We start from the raw sequence: 14,102 nt of genomic DNA, 5'->3' as shown, positions 1-14,102 counted from the left end.
TCGCGCATGCGTAAGAAGGAGCGGAGCCAGGCGTGCCGCCCTCATCCCGCCCGGAACTACAATTCCCAGAAGACCCTTGGCATCGCCAGACTCCGGTTCTCCGCAGGTGGGAACACCCGTGGTGTGGCTGGGAGAATCGGAGGATCGAAGAGCTCCGTCCGTCTCGGGAGAGTATGAGGCAGCATCTCCTGTGTCTAATCCTCGGGGCAAGGGAGGGAGGGAGCAGCGGAGACGCGGACCGGAGTCAGGGTCCGTCCGCGCTCTTTGTCTGCACAAGTTCCTGCGGCACAGTGCTTAGGGCTGCTAAGTTCAACCCAAATTACTCCGGTGTAAAATACGTTAAAATAAATAGCTTTTATCCGTATTTTGTGCTCCCAGAACTCATCCTTTTGCTTTCAAAACATACGAAGGATGTTTTTAGGAAGAGCAGGTCCCTCTTTGTACACTCAGTCGGATGTTCCTGTATCCACAGACTACTTGTAATCCTAAAAATTCATGTATTTAAAATGAGTTGAAAAGATTGAACCTGTTTTAACAAATTTAAGCAACGGGTTCTTTGCAGACATAAACATTAGTTTAAATGTATCATAAAAGGTGGTTCTTTCAAGGGAGCGTTATTCAGTCTCTCCAATTCTGTTAGGGGACTAACCCATCCACCTCCAGCTTCGTGTCTAGACTGCCCTCCTTTTCTCAGTGAATGACATTACTGCCCACTCACTCATTTGCACAAACCAGAGCCTGAATATTCTTAACTCTTTAATCTCACCATCTATTTACAACCAAGTCCTATTCATTATATCTTAACTCCATTGTTTCCATCTTTCTCTATTCCCAGTAGCATTACCTTAGTTGGGGCCACCACCATTTCACTAGGATTGCCATTGCAGCCTAATAACTGGATTCCTTAACTAAGGTTTTCTCTACCACCAATCTGTTCTCGACACTTTCTGGCTAGTGCTCATTCTAAAACAAGAATATGCTATTACTTTACTGCTTCAAACCGTTCAGTGGCTTTTAGAAACTTCAAGGAAAGATGATTTCCAGCTCCCAGAAGGGATCTGTAACTCCCGTTATCTCAGCCACCTGGTAGTTACACCTTTGTGCAATCCCCTCTTGTGTATGGACTGGGACTTGCTTATAACCAATACAGTACAATAAAGGTGACATAAAAGTCTAACGTGTGTCTTGCTAGGAGACTCCTCTCTTGCTGGCTTTGATGAAGCGGTGGTGATGTTGGGGAGGCCCATATGACAAGGAACTGAGGATGGCCTCCAGCCAATAGCCTGCAAGAACCGAAGGCCCTTGGTCCCACAACCTGCAAGGAGCTGAACCCTTTGGACAGCTCTGTGTGCTTGGAAGTGAATCATTCTTTGTAGAGTCTTCCCATGAGAACCCTGTCTTGCCTGAGATCTTGATAGCTGGCTGCAAAGGACTCACTTAAGCTGTGCTCAGACTCTCACCTGTAGAAACTATGAGAGAATAAACGTGTGCTATTTTGGACCACTAAGTATGTGGTCATATTGTTACGAAGGAAAATTTAATTCCACTTTCTAACATAAAAGAGGATCTTCTTTGTCAAAATCCAATCTGGGGATTGTCTGGAAGAGGGAAAATTGTTGGATTGAGCAACTATTGAAAAGTTGATTTGAAACCCACAGGAAGACAAATGGCACAGTGGGTCCTAGGAGGTGTGTGGCCTGTACATGTACTTTTAAAAAGCTATCCTAAGAATGATAAAGGAGGATACAGGAAATATCAAGCAAGAACTTGTCATAAAAATAAAAACAACAACACTGTGTGTCAAAATATGATGGTTAATACTATATTGGATAGCAGAATGTGTAAAATTGAAAAGTGAATATCTAGAATATTCTAGTGAGGCTACAATATCAGGCTAGGGAACACTACACTTCCAGAAGATATCAGGAAGGGAGGAAAAGTTGAAAAATATGAAAGAAATGTTAAGCAGTATGGAGGCTGACTAGATTTTATGAGAATCCAGAAGGAGAGAAAAACAGAGAGGAGGAACTATTTTAAGAAATAATCAAGAATTATGGAAAAATGAAAAAATTAAAGACTTCATATCAAAAGTATTCATAGAGAGTCAAACAAAATTATGAAAAGACACCACATATTACAGTGAAATCTAACGGAGAAATTCTAAAGCCTTCCAGAAACAAAACATAGATCACCTACAAAAGAAAACAATCACAATTAAAAAAAAAATCCTCAGTGTTAAAAACAGTGCCTGGAATAGTACCAGGTAGTGTCAGATCTCCATCAGCCCAGACAGTGGGAACTAACTGGTGCATTCCCCACACTTACCTTCCGTTGGGTTGCTGATGAGAGAACCTGAAAAAACCTATACCTTGGCCGGGCGCAGTGGCTCACGCCTGTAATTCCAGCACTTTGGGAGGCCGAGGCGGGCAGATCACAAGGTCAGGAGAACGAGACCATCCTAGCTAACATGGTGAAACTCCGTCTCTACTAAAAATACAAAAAATTAGCTGGGCGTGGTGGCGGGCGCCTGTAGTCCCAGCTACTCGGGAGGCTGAGGCAGGAGAATGGCGTGAACCCGGGAGGCAGAGCTTGCAGTGAGCTACGATCGCGCCACTGCACTCCAGCCTGGGGACAGAGTGAGACCCTATCTCAAAAAAAAAAAACCTACACCTCTACAGCAGGTCAAATTCATGACCTGAAGCTGAATACTTCCAGCATATTCGTTCAGGGTGTAGATGGGAATAAAGTATCTTTGCAGTGCTCTGTGTCCTCTGTCTCCCCAAACATCTGACACCATAAAAGCCATTCACAACTATGGAGCCTGAGCAACACCTTGGTTTGTGTTGTCACCTGACCAAGCCTAAAGACCTCCAGCTCAGTCCCCAACCTTCATCCCACCCCCCAGATGATAAAATTCAGACCTCTCTCCTGAAAGGCAGAAGTTAAACATTCAGGACGGTTTCTGGCCAAGGACTTCTTCCAATGAAAACCCCCACCATGGGCTGTCTCCCCTCATTTCATTTTTCTAAAAGGGCAGAGGCCTCTTTTAGAAAATAATAAAATTCAATGTGTGTGATTTACTTTTCTGATCTCTTTGAGAAATACAGAAATATAAAAGTGTGTTCTTAATTCCAGAACCACTCTTTTTGCATAAATACCTCACTGGGCAGCTTTCTAAGTGTGATTTTTCCTGAGTCTCCCTTCACTGGATCTGCCAGAAGACTTGTCAGGGAACCTTTAGTGAGGGTACTTCTTCCTATTTTTCTTCTGTTTTTGGAGGCATACACATTATGCATAACCAAAACAATGGCTCGATTGTGTTTAACTTTGTATTTTGATTGTTGAGAAGAAAAAAAAGTATCAATGTGAAAAAAAAACAGTGCCTGGCATTTTGTGGCTTTTCAACAAATAATAATTAAATAAATAAATCTGATTTGTCAATAGCAGGACTGATTACAAGAAGAAAATGTAATATTGGTAAATAATGTTTGTACGTATTTATGGGGTACATGTGATATTTTGATACATGCATAATACATGTAATAATCAAGTCAGGGCATTTGGGATATCCATCACCTTCAACATTTATCATTTCTTTGTGTTGGGGAAATTTGAAATGTTCTTTTCTAGTGATTTTGAAATGTACAATATATTGTTGTTAACTGTGTTATTAAAGATTCTAACTTATTCCTTCCATCTAACTGTGTGTTTGTACCTGTTAACCAACTCCTTTTCATCACCCTCCACATCCTTCCCAGCCTCTGGCAATCATCACTCTATTCTCTACCTCCATAAGATGAACTGTATTGGCTACCACATATGGCTGAGAACATGTAGTACTTGTCTTTTTATGCCTGGTTTATTTCACTTAACATGATGATCTTCAGTTACATCCATCTTGCTGCAAATGATAGTATTTCATTTTTTATTATGGCCAAATAGTGTTGCATTATGTATATATACCACATTTTCTTTATCCATTCATCCATTGATGGACACTTAAGTTGCAATTGTGAATATGGCTGCAATAAACATGGAAGTGCATGTATCCCTGTGATACACCAATTTCCTTTCCTTTGGATAAACGCTCAGTCATGGGATTGCTGAATCATATGGTAGTTCTATTTTTAGTTTTTAGGCCGGGTGTGGTGGCTCATACCTATAATCCCAGCATTTTGGGAGGTTAAGGTGGGTGGATCACTTGAGGTCACGAGTTCAAGACCAGCCTGGCCAATATGGTGAAACCCCATCTCTACTAAAAATACAAAGCAAACAAACAAATAAACAAACAAAAACAAAAAACATTGGCCAGGTGCAGTGGCTCACATAATCCCAGCACTTTGGGAGGCTGAGGTGGGTGGATCACCTAAGGTCAGGAGTTTAAGACCAGCCTGACCAACATGGCAAAACCCTGTCTCTACTAAAAATACAAAAATTAGCCAGGCATGGTGGCACATGCCTGTAATCCCAGCTACTCGGGAGGCTGAGGCAGGAGAATTGCTTGAAACTGGGAGGTGGAGGTTGCCGTGAGCCCAGATTGCGCCACTGCACTCCAGCCTGGGTGACAGAGTCAGACTCCATATCAAAATAATAATAATGATAATAAGCAAACAAAAAAACAGAACAAAAAATACTATCTGGGCATAGTGGCAGGCACCTGTAATCCCAGCTACTCGGGAGCCTGAGGCAGGAGAATCACTTGAACCTGGGAGTGGGAGGCTGCAGAGAGCCAAGATCATGCCACTGCACTCCAGCCTGGGAGACAGAGCGAGACTCCGTCTCAAAAGAAAAAAAAAGGCTGGGTGTGGTGGCTTACGCCAGTAATCCCAGTACTTTGGGAGGCCGAGGTAGGCAGATTAGCTGAAGTCAGGAGTTCGAGACCAGCCTGGCCAGCATGGTAAAACCCCGTCTCTGCTAAAAATACAAAAATTAGCTGGGAGTGGTAGCACACACCTGTAATCCCAGCTACTCGGGAGGCTGAGGCAGGAGAATTGCTTGAGCCCGGGAGGCAGAGGCTGCAGTGAGCCGAGGTCATGCCACTGCACTCCATCCTGGCCGACACAGTGAGACTCTGTCTCAAAAAAAAAAGAAAGAAAGAAAAATAGTTTTGCTGTATATAGTATCCTGGGCTGATCAGCATAAAAGAATACACATTCACAACCATAAAAAATAGATGGGAGGTTGGGAAGAAACATAGGTGTGGGTTTTAATAAGTTAGGTACAAGCACCAGGAGAATAAAAATATGATGTATAATATTCAAAGCATAAGAAAAGAAGTGACTGGCCGGGTGCAGTGGCTCACGCCTGTAATCCCAGCACTTTGGGAGGCCAAGGCGGGTGTATTACCTGAGGTTGGGAGTTTGAGACCAGCCTGATCAACATGCAGAAACTCCGTCTCTACTAAAAATACAAAACTAGCCAGGCATGGTGGTGCATGCCTGTAATCCCAGCTACTTGGAAGGCTGAGACAGGAAAATCACTTGAACCTGGGAGGCAGAGGTTGCAGTGAGCCGAGATTGCACCATTGCACTCCGGCCTGGGCAACAAGAGCAAAACTCCATCTCAAAAAAAAAAAAAAAAAAAGAAAAAAGAAAAGAAGTGATTATTCCATGGAAACTGAGAGAAGAGGAATAAAAGAAACAGAAAGTATGGAAAAGAGAAAACACAACCCTGTCTCAAAAAAAGAAAAGAAAACACAATATAAGACCTATTATATAATTTATCACAATAAATGTAAATGTGTCAAACTTATCTATCAAAAGGCTGAAAATCTCCATTTGGATTAAAAACTAGTAAGTAGGGCCAGACACAGTGGCTCACGCCTGTAATCCCAGCACTTCGGGAGGCCGAGGAGGGTGGATCACAAGATCAAGAGATCAAGACCATCCTGGCCAACATGGTGAAACCCTGTATCTACTAAAAATACAAAAATTAGCCAGGCATGGTGGTGGGCGCCTGTAGTCCCAGCTACTCAGGAGGCTGAGGCAGGAGAATCACTTGAACCCGGGAGGTGGAGGTTGCAGTGAGCTGAGATGGTGCCCCTGCACTCCAGCCTGGTGACAGAGCGAGACTCTGTCTCAAAAAAAAGACAAAAAAACCAATAAGTAAAAAAAACAAAATGCAGCAATATGTTTTTTTACAAAACATACATTGGAATTCAAGCAAAACAAAAATATTAAAATCCAAGTTATTACAAAACATAAACCAGGCTAATATGAACAAAAAATAGCCAGATAACAATGTTATTATTAATAAAATTAAATTTGGCTGGGTGCAGTGGCTCACACCTGTAATCCCAGCACTTTGAGAGGCTGAGATGGGAGGATCAAAAGGTCAGGAGTTTGAGATCAGCCTGGTCAACATAGTGAAACCCCTGTCTCTACTAAAAATACAAAAATTAGCTGGGCGTGGTGGTGGGTGCCTGTAGTCCCCACTACTTGGGAGGCTGAGGCAGGAGAATTGCTTGAACCTGGGAGGCGGAGGTTGCAGTGAGCTGAGATTGCACCACTGCACTCTAGCCTAGGCAACAGAGCGAGACTCCATCTCAAAAAAAAATAAAAATTAAACTCAAGATTAAAAAAACATTATAATGGACAAAAAATGGACATTATTTTGTAAAATTCGAGAAGAGGTATGACCTATTGTATTTGACCATATTTTTACTTTTTCTATTGTTCCTTCCTTGCTTCCCGATACTCCATGATACTTTCATTTATTATATTCTTTTTGTTTAGAGAATTTCCTTTAGCCATTCCTTAAGGCTAAATCTGATACCAACAAATTCTTGTAGTTTACATACACTTGAGAATGATTGGATTTCCTCTTCATTCCTGAAGGATAATTTCACTGGATTCAATTCACAGTTTGCAGTTCCTTTTCTTTTTTTCTTCAAGTTGACAGCACTTGAAGAATGTGTTATTTGTTTCTGGCCTTCATGATTTCAAACATGAAACCTGGTGTCATCAAATTGGTGTTCCCCTGGATGTAATGGAAACATTTCTGTCTGCTGCTGTTAATAATTTTTTTATCTTTAGTTTGTAGCATTTTAATTATGATGTATCTTGGTAGGAATTTATTTGACTTTATTTGGGGTTCGTTCAGCTTCTTGAATCTGTAAGTATATGTCTTTCATAATTTGGAGCATAAACCAGATTTGGGAAATTATTTTCTGCTATTTCTTTAAATATTCTCAGTCCTACTCTTTTTTTCTCTCCTGGGACTCTAATGTTAAGATTGCTGGATCTTTTGTCATTGTTCCAAAGAAAGGTCCAGAGGCTGTGTTCATTTATTTTTAGTCCATTTTCTTTTTGTTGTTCAGATTGAGTAAATTATAGTAATCTCTCCTCAAGTTCCCTGGTTCTATTATTTGTCATCTCCACTCTACTATCAAGCCCATCCAGTGAGTTTTAAATATTTTAGTAATTGTATATTTTTAATTTCATAATTTTATTTTGGTTTTTTATAGCGTATTTCTTTGCTAAGATTTTTTATTTTTTCATCTGTTTTAAGAAAATTTGTAATTTCTTTTTTTTTTTTTTTTTTGAGACGGAGTCTCGCTCTGTCGCCCAGACTGGAGTGCAGTGGCGCAATCTCGGCTCACTGCAAGCTCCGCCTCCTGGGTTCACGCCATTCTCCTGCCTCAGCCTCTCCGAGTAGCTGGGACTACAGGCGCCCGCCACCATGCCCGGCTAATTTTTTTTTTGTATTTTTAGTAGAGACGGGGTTTCACCGTGGTCTCGATCTCCTGACCTCGTGATCTGCCCGCTTCGGCCTCCCAAAGTGCTGGGATTACAAGCGTGAGCCACCGCGCCCGGCAAGAAAATTTGTAATTTCTTATTGAAACTGTTTTTTATGATGGCTGCTTTAAATCCTGATAAGATGATTCCAGAATCTGATTCTTCTCAGTATAAGCATTAGTTGATTGTCTTTTGTTTTTCAAGCTGTGATCTTTCTATTTCTTGGGATGATGGGTACTTTTGGATTGATTTCTGGATAGTAAGAGACTTTGGGTTCTATTTAAATCTTTCATTTTTTAGAAGATTTATTTAGGTTTAGTATATAGTATACAGGCCTTGGTCTACTTTTTGTGGTGGGCTGTGCTTCCAGTGACTATTTAGTGTTCAGAGCCTTTGTGGCACTACTTTGGTCTGCTCTGGGTTATCTACTGATCCCTGCTGATGTTGCCTGAATGAGTGGAAAGAGGTTGCCCAGTCTGGGCCAAGGTGAGGAAAGGGATTCTCCAGTCTACATGGAAGTAGAGTGCTTCCTGTGTGGAGTCCTCTATCTCTATATGGTGGGATTTCCACCTGCCTGTACTAACCAACCACCTGGTGTCTCTAGGGGTGTGTGTGTGTGTGTGTGTGTGTGTGTGAGCGTGTGTGTGTGTTTGGGGTGGGAGAATGGGAATTCCCAGGTCTGATTGGGCTTGTGATTGCTGTGGCAGGTCCCCTGTGATGGTGCTGCCCTTCCACCTGTTGCTCTAGATGGGAGAGGAGAGTCTCAGGCCTGATGGAATCCCCTCTAGCTGCTTATGGTTAGTGGGGTTTCCAGTCAATCCCTCTAGGCTTACCTGGTGTTGTTAGTGGGGCCCTTGTTCCACAAGGGGAGGAATAAGTCTACGTGGGCCATCTTCTATTGCGAGGCTTGGGGTTATGAGATGCCCCACTAACATGATGTGCCTCCAGTCCTGGGGTCCCTCTCTACCCAGTCCAATTTCCTTTATCTACCTGTCAGAGTTCTTGTTTGTTATTTCTAGTGTTCATAGTAATCAGCAGGAAGGAACAAGGAAAAATAAATCTACAACACCTTGTCTGGACACATTATAAACTTATAAAAGGAATGTGAGATCAAGAAGGTATAATGACTGAAAGAAAAATCAATAACTGTAGTAGGAAAATTTTACATAATCCTCTGAAAAACCAATATATCAAGAAGACAAAAGGAAGGAGAGCTTTAGGAGTTTCAATAACAGGATTATGAATCTCAAGATAATAGGTCTACATACAACTTTACATGCAACAAACAGAGAATATGCATTCTTTTCTAGCACACGTGCATTATTCAGGAAAGTTGACCATATGCTAAAATACAGATGATTCTTCAGTGAGATTTAAAATAATTCATATACATCAATACCACTATATATAGAGAGAAATATAATGTAAGCCACATATGTAATTTCAATTTTTAGTCGCTCTATTTTTTTTTTTTTTTTTTGAGATGGAGTCTCGCTCTGTCGCCCAGGCTGGAGTGCAGTGGCGCAATCTCGGCTCACTGCAAGCTCCATCTCCCGGGTTCATGCCATTCTCCTGCATCAGCCTCCCGAGTAGCTGGGACTACAGGCGCCCATCACCACACCCGGCTAATTTTTTCTATTTTTTAGTAGAGACGAGGTTTCACTGTGTTAGCCAGGATGGTCTCAATCTCCTGACCTTGTGATCCTCCCGCCTTGGCCTCCTAAAGTGCTAGGATTACAGGCGTAAGCCACCGCACCTGGCCTAGTCGCTCTATTTTAAAAACTTTTTAAAAGAGGTGAAATTAATTACATAAACATATTTGTTTAACCCAACATATCCAATATATTTTATTTTAGCTTGCAATCAATATCAAACTTATCAATAAGATACTTTATGTTGTTTGCACTGTCTTTATAATTTGGAGGTATTTTACACTTACAACGCTTCTCAATTCAGACTAGGCACACTTCAAGTGCTTGGTACACACATATGGCTATATAGGCTGCCATTTTGGACAGCACAGATCTATTGCTCTTTGAAGATATGCAATAAAATTAGAAATAAAAAAGAAAAGAGCTAAAAATTTTTTCTGAATATTAAAAACAAAGAAAATCCCACAATACTAAGTAAATTTGGGGTTAAAGAGAAAATAGTGTAAGAAGTTACTAAACCTGAATCGCAAGTTATTCAAAAATGTTAGAGTACGTCTAGAAGAGTATTTAGAAAAATTTATAATTTAAATACATTTAAGAAAAATTGGAAAGAAGTGAGCTAAGAAGTTTATTCAAGGAGCAGGTTAAGCCAAAGGAATACGAAATACAGAAATAATAAATGCTCAAAAATCAAGGAAGTCGTGTACACAAAAACCAATAAAAAGATTATTGAAACGAAAAGCTGGGCTGGGCGTGGTGTCTCACACCTGTAATCCCAGCACTTTGGGAGGCCGAGGCAGGTGGATCATCTCAGGTCAGGAGTTCAAGACCAGCCTGACCAACATGGCGAAACCCCATCTCTACTAAAAATACAAAAATTAGCCAGGTAGGCATGGTGGCACATGCCTGTAATGCCAGCTACACGGAAGGCTGAGGCAGGAGAATTGCTTGGATCTGGGAGGCAGAGGTTGCAGTGAGCTGAGATCACACCACTGCACTCAAGCCTGGATGACAGAGCAAGACTCCATCTTCAGAGCGAGACTCCATCTTCAAACAAACAAACAAAGACAAAAGCTGGTTTAATGAATAGATTAATAAGATACATAAACTTCAAATGAGAATGATGAATTTAAGAGAGCAGACGAAGTTATACAACTGCAGACTGAATAAACAGAAAGAGAGGCACAATGGACATTATTAACCACCAATACATTTGAAAGCATAGATGAAGTAGATAAATTTAGGAAAATATGAAATAAATAAAAAGGTACAAAATGAAATTGGAAACTTCAATAGCTCAATTACCATAAAAGAAATTAAAATGTGGGGCCACACTCCAAATTCTACCAAACTTTCAATGAACCAATCTTCTCTATCTTATATAAAAGGTGTTCTAAAACAACTCAGAGGAATAAAAAGAGATAAAGCGGCCAGATTTATTTTAGTAATTTAATGTAAACTTGGTTCTTAAAATGGATGAGGATATACAAGGAATAAAAATGAAAATTATAAGCCAATTTTACTTATGGACATAAGTACAAAACCTAAATAAAATATTAGCCAACTGACAACTGATTTTTTCTTTTTTTTGAGACGGAGTCTCTCGGCTCACTGCAGACTCCACTCCCCGGGTTCACGCCATTCTCCTGCCTCAGCCTCCCGAGTAGCTGGGACTACAGGTGCCCGCCACCTCGCCCAGCTAATGCTTTGTATTTTTAGTAGAGACGGGGTTTCACCGTGTTAGCCAGGATGGTCTCAATCTCCTGACCTCGTGATCCGCCTGCCTCGGCCTCCCAAAGTGCTAGGATTACAGGCGTGAGCCACCGGGCCCGGCCTCTTTTTTTTTTTTTTTTTTTGAAATGGAGTCTCATACTGTCGCCCAGGCTGGAGTGCAGTGCCGCGATCTCCACTCACTGCAAGCTCCGCCTCCCAGGTTCATGCCATTCTCCTGCCTCAGCCTCCAGAATAGCTGGGACTACAGGCGCCTGCCACCGTGCCCAGCTAATTTTATGTATGTATGTATGTATGTATGTATGTATGCATGTATGTATGTATTTATTTATTATTTTTAGTAGAGACGGGGTTTCACTGTGTTAGCCAGGATGGTCTTGATCTCCTGATTTTGTGATCCGCCTGCCTTGGCCTCCCAAAGTGCTGGGATTACATGTGTAAGCCACTGCGCCCGGCCAGCCAACTGAATTTTTTTTTTCTTTTTCTTTTTTTGAGGCGGAGTCTCACTCTGTCACCCAGGCTGGAGTGCAATGGCATGATCTCGACTCACTGCAACCTCTGCTTCCCGGATTCAAGCAATTCTCCTGCCTCAGCCTTCCGAGTAGCTAGTATTACAGGCGCCGGCCACTATTCCCAGCTAATTTTTGTATTTTTAGTAGAGACGGGGTTTTACCACGTTAGACAGGCTGGTCTTGAACTCCTGACCTCAGGTGATCCACCTGCCTCGGCCTCCCAAAGTGCGGGATTATAGGCGTGAGCCACTGCACCCGGTCAGCCAATTGAATTTAACCTATATCGTGATCAAGTTGATTTTAACATCAGAAAATCTAGATATGAAATTTGCTACATTAATGGATTCTAAAGGAAAAGTAAACCCAAATAACTAACTCAATAGAAATCATTGATAACGTTCAATATCTGTTCATAATTAGGTTAAAAGTTAGTTTTTTAATTTAGGTTAAGAAAAGTTTATAACAGGAGCTGAAGGAGGCGGCGGGCGCGAGACTGGGAATGCGCAGGGCCCCCGCCTCGCCGCCCCCAGCCCGGGCCGCGGCCCCCGCCTTCCCCGCAGCCGTCCCGCACTCGGTGCCCGCCCCCCGAGGCCGGCGGCTGCTCCCACCCGGGGCCGTTGCTGCTTGTGCCGTGAGCGCCGCCCAGCCATTGTCCCCGTCGCTCAGTCACCCGCGCGGGGCCGCGCACCAGGAGGCGAGGGCGCGCATGGGGAGCCTCTGTTGATGCCGCCGCCGCGCCGCCCTCCGAGGCTGCGTCCCGGGAAGCCCGGCTCCCCGAGCACCCCGGCCTGGCCCAGTGCCCCGTACCTGAGTGGGTCCCCATGGAGGCGCCCGGGCTGGCCCAGGCGGCCGCGGCGGAGAGCGGCTCCCGCAAGGTGGCGGAGGAGACCCCCGACGGGGCGCCCGCGCTCTGCCCCAACCCCGAGGCGCGGTCGCCGGAGCCGCCTGCGTACAGCCTGCAGGACTTTGACACGCTGGCCACCGTGGGCACTGGGACGTTCGGGCGGGTGCGCCTGGTGAAGGAGAAGACAGCCAAGCATTTCTTCGCCCTCAAGGTGATGAGCATTCCTGATGTCATCTGCCTGAAGCAGGAGCAGCACGTGCACAGTAAGAAGTCTGTCCTGAAGGAAGTCAGCCACCCGTTCCTCATCAGGCTGTTCTGGACGCGGCATGACGAGCGCTTCCTCTGCATGCTCATGGAGTACGTGCCGGGCGGCGAGCTCTTCAGCTACCTGCGCAACCGGGGGCGCTTCTCCAGCACCACGGGGCTCTTCTACTCTGCAGAGATCATCTGTGCGATCGAGCACCTGCACTACAAAGAGATTGTCTACAGGGACTTGAAGCCAGAGAACATCCTGCTGGATAGGGATGGCCACATCAAGCTTACGGACTTTGGGTTCGCCAAGAAGCTGGTAGACAGGACTTGGACCCTCTGCGGAACACCTGAGTACCTGGCTCCCGAAGTCATTCAGAGCAAGGGCCGCGGAAGGGCCGTGGACTGGTGGGCCCTCGGCATCCTGATATTCGAGATGCTCTCAGGGTTTCCCCCGTTTTTTGATGATAACCCGTTTGGCATTTATCAGATTCTTGCAGGCAAAATAGATTTCCCCAGACATTTGGATTTCCATGTAAAAGATCTCATTAAGAAACTGCTCGTGGTTGACAGAACAAGGCGATTATGAAACATGAAGAACGGGGCGAATGATGTGAAACGTCATCGGTGGTTCTGCTCCGTGGCCTGGGAAGCTGTTCCGCAGAGAAAACTGAAGCCTCCCATTGTGCCCAAGATAGCTGGCGACGGCGACACTTCCAAATTCGAAACTTACCCTGAGAATGACTGGGACACAGCCGCGCCCGTGCCGCAGAAGGATTTAGAAATCTTCAAGAATTTCTGAGGACAGGAGCTCACATCTGGAAGCTCTAAAAATTGTTCGTGGACCTGGGAATTAAAAAGAAAAGAAAAGTGGCGCCAAGCAGAAGAAACCCTGCTGAGAGAGAGAGAGAGAGAGAGAGAGAGAGAAAGCAATCCCAACGTTATGAGAATCGGCTGCACGACCATCCCACGCCTTTCAGGAAAACCAACACAAACGCCCCAGTGGAGACATTTTTAACCATTGTAAAATTTTGTAGAAATCTCAGGCATGACTGGTTCTCTTGTGGCTGGTGAATCATATTATACGTGGTGCTGATGCATCTCGCAAAACGCTTAAAAGATAAGTGGACCACATAGGTTTGAACATTACGAATCGGAACATTTAAAAAAATTCCGTGGTTGCTTAATTCTTGGAAACAGAAACAATTTACTTTATAGTCATTTGAACTGTAAACCTAGCTAGTTGTTTGTATACAGAATGTTTGCGGGTATTGCTGACTGTGGCTTTGTGGATTATGAAACAGCTATAATAAATCAACAAGAAACCTTGAAAAAAATAGTTTATAACAAAGAGATAGCTGGAAATAGAGCAAGATGG

The 14,102-nt window shown here is 43.5% G+C and overlaps 1 pseudogene; it reads left to right on the top strand.

The window, feature by feature from the left end:
• Window positions 1-6: 6 nt before the first annotated feature.
• LOC129469673 (cAMP-dependent protein kinase catalytic subunit PRKX-like) lies at window positions 7-13,543 on the top strand (annotated as a pseudogene).
• Window positions 13,544-14,102: the final 559 nt, after the last annotated feature.

This window comes from Symphalangus syndactylus, chromosome 20 (genome assembly GCF_028878055.3).
Source record: "Symphalangus syndactylus isolate Jambi chromosome 20, NHGRI_mSymSyn1-v2.1_pri, whole genome shotgun sequence".
NCBI lineage: Eukaryota > Metazoa > Chordata > Mammalia > Primates > Hylobatidae > Symphalangus > Symphalangus syndactylus.
This window is presented reverse-complemented; position numbering and strand designations above follow the sequence as displayed.